The 17,188-nt window shown below is 30.1% G+C and overlaps 1 protein-coding gene and 1 long non-coding RNA gene across 6 annotated transcripts in view; both read right to left on the reverse strand.

Annotated features, from left to right (window-relative positions):
• alpha-Man-IIb (alpha-Mannosidase class II b) overlaps positions 1-17,188 on the reverse strand; it is a 44,866-nt gene that overhangs the window by 12,691 nt on the left and 14,987 nt on the right. For 2 of the 5 annotated variants that reach the window (XM_071892031.1, XM_071892028.1), the window contains exons 2-3: positions 10,734-10,986; positions 9,254-9,530 (exon numbers count right to left, since the gene is read on the reverse strand). The exons of 2 other annotated variants lie outside the window; for them this stretch is intronic. The gene's annotated coding sequence lies outside the window, so the exon portion shown is untranslated. The remainder of the gene's footprint in view (positions 1-9,253; positions 9,531-10,733; positions 10,987-17,188) is intronic. One more of the 5 variants, XM_071892029.1, reaches the window with a different exon arrangement.
• Positions 5,552-6,127, reverse strand: LOC139906729 (uncharacterized). The gene is made up of 2 exons (XR_011782549.1): positions 5,944-6,127; positions 5,552-5,890 (listed from the first exon to the last, which is right to left on the reverse strand). It is a non-coding gene; the product is annotated as an uncharacterized lncRNA (long non-coding RNA).

Here is a 17,188-nt window from a genome sequence, read left to right on the forward strand (position 1 = left end):
TAAAATTTGACATCTTGAATTCCATATGACGACAGAAAAGTAATTGTTTCTCCGTCTTGTGATTAGAGACAGAAATAAGGACTCCTGAAGACTTGCTGGTGTTCAAGAACTGATTCCTTTACTTTTTACGAGTCGTAAAAAGGTAATTAATGGCAGTATTAAAAGTCCTAAGTATAAACAATATCCTTTTAATAACTAACTGAAAAAGTAAGCTTCACAGGTTACTTAGATAGGGATCATCCATAAAGTATAGTAATTCATGCCTAACTATACAGTTGCTTTAAGACTGGAATAGTATTAAGTATGTATTTTCTATTATTAAATATTATTAAGTGGATTATATGACCAAATAAGTCATCAATACTAAACAATTACCTTAATATGAAGCATATTTAAACTAGAATTAATCCCTTCGCCTCTAAAATATAAAGTACTTAGAATAATTAGGTCATATTAGATAGGCTTAACTATATTTAATTTAAGAACTTTATTGAACGCAACTTTATCTCGTGTATGTATTAAAGATTATGTCAGAAAATTAAAAAAATGAATCATGAATAGCTCAATTGGTTCCTTATGAAAGTAAAGTGTTCTGTACATTAGGTTGTAAAATGGGTTATTTTCCGATACCTTTGCATAAGGAAAGCCGAGGACGAGGAAAATTGCTATATTGTCTAGTCCCGATGAGCCTTTATCTCTGTAGTAATGAATTTTCTGCAAGGAAGGATACTGGAGTCCATAATGTAAAGAAAATATGGACAATATTTTAGCATTGAGCAATGATTAAGATGATATTTTACAAGATGTGAAATAATTCATCAAATGTTCCGAGAAAAAGAATATTACAAAGGGAAATTGCAGTTTGGCTCATATTTGGTGAGGATACCGAACCAGGCCCCCAAAAAGTTTATGGAATTTTGAAGTTCCCATAACCAAAAATTTACTGCCTAGGTTAAAAAATAAACCAAATTTTGTGTTATCTACTTTGGGTGCTTTTTTTTGTGCATCCTTCAAAAGCATCATTTTCTACGTAAGCCAATCCAGCTTGTACAAGGTTTGGGAAAAAGTAATTCCGTATAAAAAGGGTTACAATCATCCGGTTTAACCCTTTCGAACCCACAAGGAATTGAAAAGAAAATCAAAAATAATTATAGTCAATTTTTGATTTCTTTGATCATATTAGAACTAATTATAATTTTTTTTTTTTTAATAACTTGAATGGGTTCGCCAGAATTTGATGGGACCCTGGCGTCCGTCGGGTGTAAACGGAAATTATTTTTTTATGTATAAACAAAATACTAAATTTACAATATGGAGTTCAACTTTTTTAATTATTTTGATATAATTTTTATTTATAATTCAATTAAGTAATAATTCTAATATGAAAAATTGATTAAAATTAATATGATAACTGCTTTACAAGTGAAACATAATGAAGCAATTTATATCTCCTACAAAGATTAAAACCCATACAAATGACCAACGTTCGATTTTTCTATATTTTTGCTTCCACAGTGATGGTATCTTTTTTTTAATGTTGAAACTCCGGAATATGCCTACTATGATTGTTCATTATATTTTTTCTTTTCACTATTCTAGACGATTGGGTTGCCCTCTTACGCCCTTCATAATAATTAATCACTCTTATTTATTAAAACTTTGAAGTCAAGAAGCGATAATTTATTTGGACATTCAATGTTATTAACGATATAGCATATTATATCTAGAAGATCTAAGAAGATTCTTAGATAAAATTGTGTTGATGACTGAATCTTAGTGTTATGAAGCAGTTCTTTGATCTATGAGAACGTCCTCCCCATGCCTTTGTTGTAGAGCTTCACAATTTTACGACAAACAATTTGTGAACCTTCCGTTCAGATAAACTATCAGTGGTCTTAATGTATATCTTTTATCACTCTAATCATCTTTGAGATTATCATCAAAGTTAAAATTTCGAAGTATAAAAATAACGACGTGAACGTTGGCTTAAGGAGTCAATGAAGCATTTTATGCATTCGTTTCTGTGGTAACCTTTTCATCAGCTATAATTTTAGTATTAGAATCATATAATGAATTGTTAATTTATTTTTCATTAGTACTGTCTGCTTCGTCTAAAATGCTAAGAATTTAGTTACTAATAGTGCTCCTAAAAAGGTTAAAATATCTTATTCATTGTCCCCCCCCCCATTCATGAACAACTCCACATTCAATAATAAGGTATTTATAAAAATATTTGTATGTACATGTATTACTTGCTCATCTATCTACTAATAAATAGTACTTTATTATCAATACTCTGAAAGGACAAAAAACAAAGATATATGTCCCATCCAGAACAAATTTAAAATATAGTAAAAAGAGAAAAAAATGACCTTTCAAACCCAGCGGGACACCAAAGTCCAAACAATTGAAATTATCAATATGTGAAAAGCATATGATAAGTAAAATTTTATTTTATAGAATTGCAAAAATGATATAGTTTAAAGCCTTATATAGGACGAATATAAAGACAGATGATAATTTTTTTTTATAAACTTTCGAGATCTACAATTACTCTTTCTAATAACTTAAAAATATCATATATATAATTGAAAAAATAATGAAAGGACGAAGAAATGAAAATACGGGACACCAGTGTCCTGTCGATGCAAAAGGGTTAAGCGAATATGCTAAGTTCTGCTCGATAACTTGTTGCTAACGAGAATTCAACTTGATTAACGGTCTTGTAGAAGACCTTGTACCTATTGGCAAAACACTTGGACAATCAATTTGCGCAAGCTTCAATTGAGGCCAAATTTGTACTCCAAGCGCGTTGGCCATGTACAGGAACTGGGGGTATTAACTTAAACCAGGTCTGGACTGTAGGGTGGATGTATAAGAACTTCCCATTCGAGCTCCCGGAGCTTCTGGAGCGTTATCAAGGATGTTTGCGGTCTGGCGTTGTCCTTCTGAAACACGATTTTTCTCCTATTCACCAATGCTGGCCCTGTTCAATCGCCCATTTCAAACAGTTTAGGTGTTCACTGTAGATAGCATAATTGAGCGTTTTCTAGCCTTATATTTTAAGGGTCAAACTCAAAAAAGTTTTAGAACAACTGGCTTAGGCAATCAGTGAAAAAAAATAGGTTTTCTAATTCTAGCTATTTTTGTTTTATAAAAAAAAGAAAAATTATTTGGCGACAAAATTTCAACACTTATGCGAGAAGTCTCAAAAATCGGGGGAAATCGGGGGATTGCTTATAATATCTGTAGTGAAAAGCTTCAAAAAATCCACAATATCTCTAAAATATGGCAAAACATTAAACTAGATTTCGGAGCCATTGATTTTGAATTATGTCCCCCCCCCCCCTCTAATATGGATCAATTATATTTAATAATCGACAATCATAATTAATTCGCCGATTTGTTATTCATCTGTAATCGATATCCTTGGTATCCAAACTTCGGAAGATGGATACGTATTATTTTGTAATGCGGAAGAATAAGAATGACGTATAATTGAAATGTCTGTCAGAAATAGTTGTTTATTTTCTTTGCGTTCCTAAGATACATTCAGAAACAAAATTACTTGTTTTAATTGGTTGAAATACAAAGGAGTTTCTTATTGGTGATATTAGTGCCTGTGAAATATCTAATTTTTCACCATTTTCTACTCTGAATCTGTAATATTTAAATATAAAATTCAAAGTTAAGGGACGAAGAATTACTTTGACAACTTTTTCTTTTTCATGACGATGGGTATATTCATTATTCAGAGACATGTTCATAAATTGAAAAATGTGTACACTTTTATACACCATAAGTTTATTGAAAATCCATCTTATAATCCACAGAATCAAAATATTAATAAAGAAGAAAAAATATTGATCCTTTTTTGAAAAATAAAATTGTTTGTAAGTTTCATTTATTTTCATATAAAGCGTATGTTCGATAAAATTTTTAACCATTCGTTCAGTACTATATAAATGAAATTATGATTTTCATATATCACACTTTTATTCCTAATTTCATGAATTTTCCCCTCTAAAGTGTTTTTTATTATGAGGGTTTTATCTGTATATGGTCTATGTCTAAAGTCATGGTTTACTTTTTTTTCATAACAGTATTGTAAAAGATCATAAGATAGGTTTTGTCAAGCTAACTGATAGCTTTTTAATTATGTATTATACTTGCATATTATTGCTTTAATGTACAATATATCCGTAATCAAATATTCATCACAATGTTAGTTTCTTCAACATTAAGGCTCCAACTTGAGTTGGCTTGTATCAAACATACAAAATTTTATTTCTAAACTGGGCCACTAGTTCTACTTACAAAGTTTTCTAGAAATCTATTTCCTCGTGATAGTTTCTAATATTTCTATATACAGCGTGTGGCCGTTCTTTAACAACGATTTTTGAGCGAATGCACAAGTAAGACGTTGTTTTGGCTCCTAGCCAGAAATGTTAGGCGTGCGTTAAAAAAAAAAAAATAGATATCGGTCAACCAACTATTTACTCCACAACCGTGGAAAATACAGTGTTTCTTTGTGGTACTCCATGTTGGAAAAAGAAATCAAATAAACCAGTACTGGTCCTTTGTCTGGAGATTTAGAAAGGAACTGCAAAAATATGGAGGCCATAATGACTCTGCTCCATTCCACACTGCAAATAAAGCGTTGAACTGGTTGTTAGACTTTTTTATTTTACTTTATTGAACCCAGTGTTTGGCCTCCAAGCTCAGCGGACAACAAAATCTTGTACTTCCTTGTGTAGGGCGTTCTGTAGTTGTGAGGTTTTTCTTTAGGTTGTTCGGTTTCAGAAATATTTGACATTATAGTAATTTGTGACTTTTATCGCTAAGATACATTTTTCATCATTATAACAATCACCAAATTGAAGTACAATGAATAAAAAAGGGGCTTTTATGATTATAAAGTGTTTTTATTGATTCTGTATCCTCTTCTGAACTCCACATATTTCCATTTTTAAGCTGATAAATTAACTTTTCCTCAGGCTTTTATAACTCATTCACCATTCACAGTGATAACGAGTAACATAGCTCATATTATAGAAAAAAAATTCCATCTTTTATTCAAAAAATACGAATCTCCGAGGGACTTAAGTTGGATTTGGTATTTTTTGAGTGATCCCATTGTTTCAGGGGTGTACAACCAAATATGCAACATTACCTTAATACTGTTAACTTAAAAACATTATACTGTTCTTCACACAAACTCAAATAATAAATATTAATTACGTATATTTTAAACATTAAAATTATCTACTCATCATGAATTGACCTCTTCATTGTTTCTATCCTGGAATCTCCTTTCCAATGAAAGAGACCACTCAACTTTCTCTTGAAGCCTTATGGTTTTCCCCAGATTAATTAACATCCTGTCGGCCCTCGTAGAATACAGAATCCCGAATAAGACTAAGAACATCTCTTGAGGTGAATGATCAATTTAGAAGTATTTTCCTTTGTCTTTAATTCTTGGAGAACATATAAGTCCATTTCTTCAGATCTCCATGAATACAGAATGATCTTAGGCTTTAAAAATTGTATATAAATTTCAAATTGTTGTATATTTTAATTTTATGGCAATAACTTCTCATAGATGTAGTACATAATTAACAAACTATTAATAATATATTTCACATCTGGAGCGTTTTATCTGAATCTGAAAGTAATGCATCCCGTCATAGTTTCAACTCTTTAATATATTCATTGTTCTATATGGATGGAAAGATTCCCACAAAAGGAAAGAGGTGACTTTACTCTTGTATGAAGCTTAGTTTTGTTCGGTTTTCTTCTTCAGCTAAATTTCCATCCTGTTACACTTCCGGATATTGAAATTCTAACATCACTTGTTGAAGATAAAGTATATCGGGTATCTTCTTTTGTCCTAATTCATAAAGAAATTTATAAAGCCTAAGATTATTCTTCATTCATGAATACCTGAAAAAGTGGAATTTTTTCCCCAAGTATTAAGACCAAAGGCAGATCCTTCTTACTTGATCCACCACCTCATAAATGTTTTTAGTCTTATTCAGAAGTACATATTCTACGTGGCACGATGGGAAGAAAATTAATCCGAGAAAAACAACAAGGCTTCGGCTTCATAAGAGAGTAGGGTGGACTCCTTTATTTGGAAAGGGGATTCCAGGATAAAAACAATGAAGATATTCATCCATGATGAGTAGATAATTCAAAATATACGTAATAGTAATTAAAAATTATTTTATTTGAATTTGTCTGAAGCGCAGTATTAATTATGTTATGATTTTATTTATTAAGGGATATTACGTCATTATGAGGACATAGGAATCGTACACAATATAAGATAATGTTACATATTTGCTTGTAAACTATTCCCTTTAAAAAATGGGATCTTTCAAAAAATACCAAATCGAACTTAAGTCTTTGGATATCCTTATTTTCTAAATATGTATTTTTTGAAATACAAGTTGGAATATTTTTCAATAATATGAGCTATGACATTCCTTATCACTATGAATGATGAATAAGATATTCATGGTCTCAAGACAAGTGTAGTTTTTAATAATTTTTCAACATAAAAATGAAAATGTGTCCAGGTCAGAAAAGGATACATAATCGATAAAACCCTTTTATAATTATAAATGACATTTTTACGTTAGTTTTACCATGATACTTAATTTTGGTGATTGTTTTAATGATGTATTATGTCTTTGAACCATAATAGTACGAAATACTTTAATCTCAAATATTTCTGTAACCTAACAACTTTAAGAACGTGACAGTGTTAACTTCGTCAAGCCTGATAAGACAAAATCATTTCGTCAACGAAGATTTTTTTTTATGACGAAAACGAAAATCTGAAAAAATCGTGACGGAGACGAGGACAAAACTCTGACCCCAGTCTGTGCAATACACGAGCAAGAGATGTAGTGGCTTCATAATCCAACGCCAATTTACTGTTTTTTATATTAGCCCCAAACTATAACTAAGTTTATATATATAAAGGGTGATTCAAAACGAGCGGTTTTTTCCAGTAGGGATTTTTTGACAGGCGCGCGCGAGTTCTGTCATATTCATATGCCATTTTTGCTCAGTATTGTTTTACAATTCTTCATGGAAAGATATACGCCACAACAACGTGTACAAATTGTTCAATTGTACTACGAAAATCAGCGTTCTGTGAAAAAAAGTTTTTCGCAAATGACGCCCAACTTATGGTCCACATAATCGACCTTCAGAATCCACAATTCGCAGAATAATTGAAAAATTTGAAGGGACAGCAACTTGCTGGGATGTCCTGTCGTCTGGTAGGCCACGTACAGCTCGCAGCGTAGAAAATCGATTCGCCACCGATCTCAACAACTTGGCTTGTCGTATGCAACAACCTGCCGCATTTTGAAGAAAGATTTGGGTTTAAAGGCATACAAAATACAGCTCGTGCGAGAATTGAAGCCACCGGACCTCCGTGTGGGTCGTGTGTTCAGTGAATGGGCTCTTGAACGTATCCAAGAAAATCAGTTTTTTCCGCGCAAAATTTTGTTTAGTGATGAGGCCCATTTCTGGCTCAATGGCTCTTTTTTCTTTGGGGCTATGTAAAAGTCTATGTGGATAAACAAGCAACGATTGAAGCATTGGAAACAAATATTGAGCGAGTTATTCCTGAGATTCCGGTCACAGTGATCGAACGCGTCATCGAAAATTGGCGCGAAAAAATGGACCATTTAAAAGTCAGTTACGGCCAACATATGAAGGGGATTATTTTCTAAAAATAATTGTAAAGGATTGTCTTTTCGGTTCATAATAAAGTTTTGACCATAATATATTTTATGTGTTTTATTTCTACAATCCTAAAGCCGTTCGTTTTGAATCACCCTTTATAAATGATCCATTTGACTTCCTACTGGGTTTGCAAAGGCGGTAGCATCCACAATGGGACGCTCAGGCTTATAAACGTTTAAGAACAATAACTATAAATTGCAAAATATAATTTTTTTAAGTTAAATAGTATAATATTCCAAATCCGTTAGATTCCAGTCCATTGTCAAATATTCATGAATCTTTAAGAAATTTTTGTTGATTTTTTTACTGCCATTATCATTATTTGGTGGTAGTGATTCTTTTTCTTTGTATTCGTCGTCGTAATAGGCGAATATTACGTATATCACAAATATAACAATAATGATTTAGAATGAAATTTTTCTATACGTATTTTTTTCAAATTATACAGCTCATGGATTCGAACTTGAAGACGGAGAACTAGGAAAATCAATTAATTTCTATATAAACGTTTTGTACAAATTGCACATGAATTCATAATTAGCACGTGAAAAAATGAAACGAATATTTCTTATAAAGTTTTTCTAATCATTGGCACTAATATTTTTATTGTCTGTACGCTTTTTTTGTAAAATCATTACGTCTTAAAAGATGATGTACTCAATTTTAAATCATTCACAAATTATAAAACACCAAAGGATGTTTACTATGAACTGAATATCAATAAATAATACCTATCAAGTTTATTAAAGAAGCTCAATCAGGGTCAGACACAAGATGGTTTTGAGGGCATCTAATAAATGAATTAACATTGATTATTCCGTAAAGTATGTTGGAATGTAATTAGAACTGAATCCAATAATTTCTAAATTTATTGAATTAGTTCGACTTTTGCTTATACTTTAAACTTGGATATTGAACGGAAAAACGAACGGCGTTCAACGAATGAACGAGGAAGGGGGGAAAATGAACGTTGAACGAAATATGAAAAGCGTTCATTTTCTTATTGTCCATAAGACTATTTTTTCCGAAAATTAATATATCTTTTTTTCTTGATTATGGGTATAATTCTAATTATTATCTTTGATGGAGGCTAAAATATGTAATTTATTCTATATTTTTTTCAATCCGTTGCTTCGTTGAATTGCACCATTCACTGGAAAATAAGTCATCTCAAGATAGCATTTAAAATCACAAATAAGGTGTAATTCATCAAATAAAAGGTATAATGGACATTAATGCATTTATTTATATTGTGTCTTGTAAAGTTTTTATAATAGTGTTGTAATAGTGGTCTTATATTGGCGTTTCTTTCTGACAGGAATATTACTTATATATATACTTATATTACTCGGCAGAAATCAATTTTTTTATAAATACTTTTTTGTTATGTAGCTTGTAAACGAGTTCTTGAATGAATTGAAGTTGATATTTATCGAGGACAGTTTAACAAAATAAATAGCTACTAATAATGAAAGTAATGTTTTCTTACAGATATCGAGCTTCTCTATAGGCCCATGTCTGACTTAATAAGACATGGAAGGAGATTCGCCTGTACCAATTGAGTGGTGTACGTCCTCAGGTATATTGATTGAATTATGGACTTGTTTTTTTAAAGATCAAAGGCGGTAATTGTTCTAAAAGATTCTTGGCAATAGGATGCACTGCAGCAACTTTGCATTTAACAGAATGCATTTCCCTAAGTTTAGTGAGTTCCCTCTTAGCTTTTATCTTGGTTCGGGGATAGAAAATCTCTCCAGATGGGTAATCTGTAACAAAACCATATAAATTCAGGAAATCTACACCATGTAAAGGTAAAGATACTGAAGCCTTCTTGATAAATGAGGGATATAGGTTGTATTTGTTTATTTTAGTTTAAATTGTTGTCTTTTGTACTTTTTAATAAAAATATATAATGTTTATTAATATAAAAAACATTAAATGGTTGTTTTCTGTTCGAATAATTATGGGATTCTACCCTAAAATTACAATCCATCCCATCAAAAAACCCACAATGTAATAAGTTCGAACCAGAAAGTAAACACGTAATAACAAGAAAAATAAACAAATTGATTTTTGTATTTTCAAATTAAAGCGCTTATTATATTCAATATTGTATCGGAAAGTCAACTAAGAATATGGTGTAAATATATATTTATATACACTTAAAATTCGTTTAAACAGCCTATAAGTCACTTGCAACGGTTCTCATAATATGGTTTGAGATCCATTGGAGGTATAAATTCCAAATCCTATATATACAACTTCCAAGTATTTGAGTCCCATAAGTGACTACGCTATGTACTATTTGGATAAGTAATTAAGTTCATGAAGAGATCAAGACCATCGCTCGCATGTTTCTATTTCGATTTTAAATTGTTCAAACTGTACTGAGCTTTAGTTTTCTTCGCTTACGTTTCTCATTTCCTCATCATCTCCTATGACCCAACCTTCGAGTGCCTACCCGAATCCTTTCAGTGGTTTTGCCTCACCACAGCCAACCGCTTCTTCATCTGACACATCCTGAATAATAACCGAGTGAAAATCCCTGATCTTGCCTTATATTATGCATGTTCGTCGTTCTACGAATCCTTCTTTCGCAATATGAGTAATCCATAATGTCTAATCACACTTAATAAGTTACTAACGGAGAAGACACAAGCACTTCTTCCATTCAACAAGTTGTCGTCAGCTTTGTTTATTTTCTTATTATTTTGATGATACTACATGTTTTATTTCAGGTTGTAACCCATTAGATAGTGAAATTTGATGATGTGAATTGTAATTTTGGTGTAGAATTCCATAATTATTCCAGCAGAAACAACCATTTAATGCTTTTTATCGAAATAAACATTACATATTTTGATTTATAAATTCAAAGGAAACATCAATTTAAACCAAAAATAAACAATAACGGCGTATAAGCCTCATTTAATTATATATCGAGGCAAAGTAGTTTAAAGCAAAAGCACCTAGTGTCGTTTATTAATTAGGAGAAAAGATGGGATGTGAGATACTTTGCCTTCAACAAGAGATGCTTGATTTTGGATATAGGGGGGTGGGATTAAAATTTATCCTTTGAAAAGAACCAAACCAAGCTAAGCTTTTTACAAGAGTAGAGTGTACTCCATTCTTGGGTAGGAATCTATCATTCTATTTTAATCAATGAATATATTTGAGGGTTGAAAATATGAAGGGATCCATTCACTTTCATTTTGTAAGACTCTGGATATGAAATATAAGATAAGATATATTAATTATAATTAAGTACAACAATTTGTAGTTATTACCATAAAAACTAAAATAAATAAAAAATAACACATTTAAACAATTAAATCATTTTAAGAGATAAAAATTTGGTACTTAGATGCGGCTTTAATTTGACAGTTCCTGATGCCTAAGATCATTATTTAATCATTAAGACCGAAAGAAGTGGAATTATATGTTCTCCCAGAGTTAGTAGTAAAGAAATTCAAACGAAAATACTTCTAACTTCAACAACCATTTCAAGAGATTTTCGAATTCAGATTTCATATTCCACGAGAGAGGACGGGAAGTAAATTCATGGAAGAAAAACAACCAGATCTCAAAGTGGAGTAGAGAGAACTCTTTCCTTGAGAAAGAAGTACTAGGATCGAAACATTGAAATCCATTCTAATATGAGTAGGGAATTTTAATATTTCAAATATAATCAATAATTATTTAATTTAAATTTGTACAAAACGCAGTATGATATTACTTATTATTATTTATGACGAGATATGACGTCATAAATCGACGTTGCAACCGTAAACAATATGAAAATAATGTTGTTTTCATGCTAGTGCAGCTCAGAAAAAAAGGGATCACTTAAAAATGACAAAATCGAATAAAAATCCATGGAGATGCATATTTTTTTAATTAAACGTTTGATAACTTTTCTATAATATCTATAAATTAAATGCAAATGTCTTGTCTGGGAATCACAGCCAAACTGATTAATGGATTTTTCTAAAAAAGTTAATGTAGGTTATAAGGGTCAAGAGATGGTTGTGGAAAACATTTTTTTGACATTCTAGGCCATAGTGGCCTTAAAATAGCATTTTTCCGAAAACGAATTTTTTGATTAACTAACAACTACTTCATATAAAACAAAAAATGAAGACTGTAAAACTCAAAAGGCCAAGGAAAAATTTAAGATTGAAGTAATCATAGCGAAGGTGCTCTTTATAACGTTTGGCGCGAGGTCTTCCGGATCAGCTATGCCTAGAGGTTTGGAAGAGCTAGTGAAGATGCACATAAGAATTTTTGGACGAGAGAGGAGCAACGGTGGATAAATGAATAAATAATTATGTTTATAAGCATATTTTCTTTAGAACTGGTTCGTGATCCTCTCTGGATCTACAGGTTCTCCTTTTTTCCATCGTTTTTTGTTTCGTTATTTTTTCTATTGTCTTATTCTTTCAAGAGTAGAGGAAATGAATTGATTACTGTATGTAATATGTAAATGATAATTTAATGAAGTTTTAAGTTCGGTTGGATTGGGTTATATATATATATAGACTAAATTATGTTATCTATTGGCTATTACAATTTCAACGTCAGCTAAGAGAAAGAAGTTGAAAAATGAAGCTAATTTGAGACTCCTTGGACATAAAGTAAACACTATCAGAACAAAAATTAATACTCAATTATCTAGGACCAACGAAAAAGACTTGAACGAAGACAAAGCAAAGAGCAACAAAGATCATACGACATCACTTGAAGAAGTGAACTTCTTTAAAGACGTACAAAAAAGTGATAAATTCATTAAAAGAATGGTTTAACAAGGCACGTACTCAAATACGAACTAATTATGAAAAATCCCTTACAAACGATACTAAAATAGATTGAAAACACCAAAATTATTTTTGTATTGTATACTTAAAATTATATATTAAAGACGATACAAGATATCTTTGTCTTTGTAATTAAGGAAAACAGTAATAGCTCTAGCACATATACATATCTTATTAGCTCACCCTAGTATAACTAGGTCAAAGTTAATGTATTAATATTATTTCTATTGACCAAATATGGACAAAGATATCGAGGATAAAATGTGATGTCTGCATGTCAGCGAAAGTAAGAAAACAAAAACCTTCTGATGTGATGGACACAACATCCACAACTATATATGGACATAGTGGGCTAAATGTTGAACAGATTTGCTAACAATCCTAAGTATATGTCAAGTAATATTGACGCATATACTAAATTCCATGAAGCTTACCCTTTAGGAGACATGACAGCGAAAATATTAATCACGATACTAATTTTAAAAATACTTTCCACCTTATGGGGCATATATAAAAATAATCAAAGATCGTGGACAACGATTAATATCCGAGTATGTGGGGAATTACGAGTTTTTGAAAATGAAGCTCCAACTTATCAACCTTACACAAATCCTATAGAGCAATTACATTAAGATTAGGAATGATCAATACCCTGCTAATACCAGAAAGATACCTGGTAACAAATGAAATTTGTGTCTACCCTTGCCTATGAATGATTTTTAGTAATCACATGACTAGGGTATACTTTATTCATTCTACAAACAAAAAAAAAGGCTGTAGTACCCGCTGTACAACTGGATTTAATATCAAAGTTGCTCCTAGAATATCCGATTCAATGGAGAAAGTATGCGTTCAACAAATTGAAAGGCATTTTTAAAATAGAAAAGCATACGTAAATACAGTAAAGGGAATGAATTACTATACTATATGGATGATTACTAACTACAAAACCTCTAAAGCTCCCCTTTTTTATTTAGTTATTCAAGGTTTATTGTTTATTACTGTTGTGATGCGGACTTCTAATAATGTCATTAATTACATGTTTGTGACTCATAAAATTTAAAGAAGTATGTTTTTAAAAAGAAGCAAGTCTTCAATAGTCCTTTTTTCTTCTCAAATCACGAGGCGGATAAGTATTGTCGTTATATGGGATTTAATATGTCAAATTTTGCTTCGAAACAGCATATGATTTCCTTTAGCCTGGTGGAGGACATCCACGTCTTTGTAGAAGGACCTTTATGAGAGGAAGACAAAAACACCTCATTAGTTGGAAAGGTCTTTTCTGACTCCAGGATTAATAGGAAACGAGTTTTTTTTATTATTATTTACATAAAACGAGGAATTGATCAAAGAATAAAGGAGTCAATACAACATATGTCTATCTTAAATATAAAGCACGTTGATGTTTTCGAGGAAGAGTTATTACTATCAGCATAAGCTCACTAATATCATTTAGGAGTTGAAATTGTTTGCCAAAGAAAATACTCTGATATCATAATAGAAGAATATCGACATTGATTTGGACCCAGAAATGCTAACTTAAAATGTTCCGCTATGAACAAAATTTTGTATTTCTTTCAAAAATCCGTGTTTCATATCCACATAACCTTAAATACTTAATATTATATCTTAATTTATATTGTTTTGACTTCGAAAAAATAAGAAAATTTAAGAATGGATCACATGAACTCATTACAAAAAGTTAACAATAGAAACCTTCACATTTCATGGTTTACAAATTTTCAATTAACTGATATGATCATACTGGTCCAATGATTGAATATCCTGTAAAAATTTATTATCAGTTCATAATAAGCCAGATACCATTTAAAACGATAGTTTAAAATTATTTAAATTAATGGAATTCATAAATGAGTTTGATAGCTTCTAATTATTTGCATACTTTCACTTTGATAATACAATTTTTAAAAGCTAAAAAATATATTTTTCAAACTTCTTGTTTTGCTGGGTTCTACAGTTATTGTAAAATAAAATTTTTTTAAGAATTGGATTTTTACTATTATTATATAAAACAAGACATGCTCTCAATATGTTATTTAAATTGTATTATACCCACATAGTTTATATTTATGAACAAAAATTAAGCTTTATGTTCAAGCCAAATAGCTTTTCGAACACTATTTAAATCCAGTTTATCTTTTTGTTTAAATATAGATGACAATTTTTAATGTTCTTTCGGGGATTGACCTTAATTGTAGAAGTATTTTGAAAATTTAATGACGAAAATAAATCTTTCTTCAACAAAATGTGTTTTATAGGTTTGTCCAAACATATATATTCAGTCCAAAAATCTTTGTCTTTGAAATGAAGGTAACATATAAGTTTCTTTTTAGAATTAACTAATTTTCCATTTCAAAAAATTGAACGGTTATGTTTTTTAAATTTACATAAAAAAGTATAATCTGTTAAATCAAATAAGTTATCCCCTACTGTTATTATTAAAAATAACTATAATAATGTGTTTAGAGTATTTATACTAATACTTATATTCAGACACATCGCCAGAACTCAGTCTTAGGAGGGGAGGGGGAATTTTTCTATGTTCCCGTACCTATCATTGCAACAGGGTTGGTTATATTTTTATTTATGTTATAGAATTTACATTAATTTTTTAAATCCAAAATATTCCAATGTAAGACTTGGTGCTCATTCCTTGTTTAAAAACTTAATTACAAGCATTTATTTATAAGGGACCTTTTGAGGTTTTGTTCATTTTTAAAATTTTCGCTCATTCATATATCTAGAAATTCATTGGTTAAGGACTAAATATTACTAGTTGGTTCTATGGTATACTAGTAGGACTCTCAAACTACTGAGGATGGGTAACTTGCTAAATATTACAATGCCCTTATGAAGTCATCCAAATAATCAACGACCGCAATATTAAAATCAAGATAGACTACAAAACCAATATTAAAGCTACATATCATTTAAAAGTTGTTAATGCTGATGATATATAAATTAAAACCATTCATATGAATATGCCTATATAATGTGACAGGGAAATTATGGAAACTAAAGCCCAATGGACGTTATACATTGAATAGACTGCAAGACCAAGAACTCGATAACGTACAGATAACTAAAAAAACTACATATGTTACTATTTTTCTTATAACACTATGCAACATGATTTTTGCCCCAGCTAAAACCTACATTTATTATTATTTAAGCCGTAGAATACAAAAATTAAAATTTTCTATCGCAGAAGGTTAAACCTTTAAAGCTTATTTTTTTTGATTATAATTTCGATTCAGTCATATTTTAAAATGAAATAACTATATATATGAAATTTTAAAGTAACACCAATTTATTAAAACATTCCAATATTGAAAAGATGAATTATTTATTAAGTTATCTTGAATTCAATTAATACAAAATGTCTTAATCACAAAAAAATCTAGTAAAATGAAGGATCATTTACGGAAGCTAATAATTTTTTCAATTACTTTATATTATAGTAAAAACTAAAGAATACACTTTATATTACAACTTCAAAAGATTTGCTGTCAATTTTGATGGATTTTTCTTAGTTAAACTTTTGATTTTCTTATACCCAAACTTACATTCGATGCAAGTTTGCTTTCAAATGTTCAAAAATTAAATATAATTAAGTTAACTATTTGACTAATAGTAATGCATAATTAATATTATAGACAGGAAGATAAACCCCAATTTAAGTATGTTTCATATCCTAAGTATTTAGTGATAAGATGTAAGTAACTTAATCCACTTATTTATACTTAATTTGGTAACTTTTCGCATAACCTTTATTATTATTATTTTTTATTTTTTATTAATTAAATATTCGGAAAGAAAATTTAAGTTAAACCAAAAAAATCAAAATTTGTAACTTTTTTTAGGGAAATTTTTTTTATGGTAATATAAGATTTTTTCAGTTTTAGCTATAATATAAAGCAATTGAAAAAAATATTCACAAAATATTATCTTTCAAATATGACCCTTCATTTAACTTGATTTTTGTATGATTAAAACACATTTTTTGGAAACTACATTCAAGATAACTTAAATAGTTTCTTTTGAATGCTTCTATGTTTTTTATCAATTGTTATTACGTTAAAGTTTCATCTATATATTTATTTCATATCAAAATATGGGGTCTAATCGTAACTATACTTTAAAAACGTAGTAAACATAAACAAGAAATTGTTATGTTAAGTAGAAAGAATATTGATTAGTATTATATTTGATAAGTTAGTTTCGTTCTTTATCAATTTTAAGATTTTTTATTTATTACAAGAAACCAAATGAACGACATTCTTCATAAGATATTCTATTATTGACTTAAAAAGTGATGAAATGCAACTCTTCCGTGTGGAAAATACCATGATACTTCATTACCAGAGATGTTCAAAAATCAATTATAAAAGAAAAACCGGGTTTTTGCCATTGTTACATGCATCAGGGAGAGTGTTCCCTGTCTTAGTATATGTTTTTATTTAGCAAAGCTGTCATCATTGTTCTTTTATTCATTTTTCTTATCCTCACTACCCCATCACAAAGTCAATGGAGCCCATAAGCAAATTAGTTTTGTAAAGATTAAGGAATAACTTGAGGGAAAGGATATC

The sequence above is a fragment of the Lepeophtheirus salmonis genome, chromosome 12, assembly GCF_016086655.4.
Source record: "Lepeophtheirus salmonis chromosome 12, UVic_Lsal_1.4, whole genome shotgun sequence".
Taxonomy (NCBI): Eukaryota; Metazoa; Arthropoda; class Copepoda; order Siphonostomatoida; family Caligidae; genus Lepeophtheirus; species Lepeophtheirus salmonis.